The following is a 1,760-nucleotide window of genomic DNA, read 5'->3' as shown; positions in this document are numbered from 1 at the left end:
CAGATCCTGCTGCTGTTGTTGTTGCAGGTGCAACAATTCCTCCACAGTCAACTCGGTAGAATGGCTTTCTACAAGCTCATCAATATCATCCTTGTCGACCTCAAGCCCCAAACTCCTGCCCATGACAACAATTTCCTCAACGACATCAGTGTCATCAGAAATTACAGGGGTAGCAGTGCTTGGACCCGCCTCTGGTTGGAAACCTTCAAACTCCCTCTCTGTGACACATGATGGCCACAGCTTACGCCAGGCAGAGTTCAATGTCCTATAGGTCACACCTCGCCAAGCTTGGTCAATCATGTTAACAGAGTTGAGGATGCTGAAGTGTTCCTTCCAGAATTCCTTTAGGGTCAACTTCGTGTCACTGGTCACTTCAAAACACTTTCTGAAAAGGGCCTTGGTATAGAGTTTTTTGAAGTTTGAAATGACCTGTTGGTCCATGGGCTGGAGTATGGGAGTAGTATTGGGGGGCAAGAATTTGATTTTGATAAAGCTGTATTCTTCTTTCAAGTCATCCTCGAGACCTGGAGGATGTGCAGGAGCATTGTCCATAACCAGAAGACATTTCATTGGCAAGCTCTTTTCAATGAGGTAAGCCTTAACCTGGGGGGCAAACACTTCGTTTATCCACTCAGTAAAGAATTGTCTTGTGACCCAAGATTTAGTGTTCGAGCGCCACATAACTGGTAGTGCACTTTTACAAATATTATTTCGTTTGAACACCCGGGGGTTGTCCGAGTGGTACACTAACAAGGGTTTGATCTTGCAATCGCCACTTGCATTTGCACACAGCAACAATGTTAGCCTATCTTTCATTGGCTTGTGACCTGGCATCTTCGTCTCGTCCTTGGTAATGTACGTATTGGCTGGCATTTTCTTCCAAAATAACCCAGTCTCATCACAATTAAAGACTTGTTGTGCGATCAAATTTTGTTCATTTATGTACCGATCGAATTCCCCCACGTATTTATCGGCTGCAATTTGATCCGAACTAGCTGCCTCCCCATGCCTAGTAACACGATGAATACCTGTTCTATTACGAAACTTTTCAAACCAACCCCTGCTCGCTTTAAATGTAAATGAATCACTTTCACTGGTACTCGGACTTTTCTTCACTAATTCTTCATAGATATGCAACGCTTTTTCACAAATGAACGCTTCACTAACACTTTCCCCGGCCAACTGTTTTTCTTTAATAAATATTAAAAGCAACTTTTCCATCTCCTCAATCACTTGTGGCCTTTGCTTAGTTACCGCCGTAACTCCCGTTGCAACATTCGCCTTCTTAATCATTTCTTTATGCTTTAAAAACGTAGAAATGGTCGACTTCGCCATTCCGTATTCTACCGCTAAATCGGACACTCGTACACCATTCTCATATTTCGCTATAATTTCCTTCTTCAACTCGATCGTTGTTCGCACTGTTTTCCTCTTCTCCTTCCCCTTAACACTCATTACTTTCTTGGGACTCATTATGAAAGCTAAAAAAGCAATTAAAAGCACTGAAAATCACTAAATCACAACGAATGCTGATCGCGCGTTGTCTGAGTGACGCTCTCGAGAGAACTGATGCTTCCCGAACAAGCGAGAGTGGCCGAGATGGCGCGATCATCACAAAGCCCATGCGGTCGTCACGTGTTCGGCTGGTCGAGTACCGAATTTTTGGTCGAGCACCGCAGCAAAAATTTCTCGAAAATTTTGGTCGAACTCCGAATTGTTCGAGTATAGAGTCGTTCGACTACCGAGGTATCACTGTAATT

This window comes from Palaemon carinicauda, chromosome 21, assembly GCF_036898095.1.
Source record: "Palaemon carinicauda isolate YSFRI2023 chromosome 21, ASM3689809v2, whole genome shotgun sequence".
NCBI lineage: Eukaryota > Metazoa > Arthropoda > Malacostraca > Decapoda > Palaemonidae > Palaemon > Palaemon carinicauda.
Note: the sequence above shows the minus strand (reverse complement) of the source record.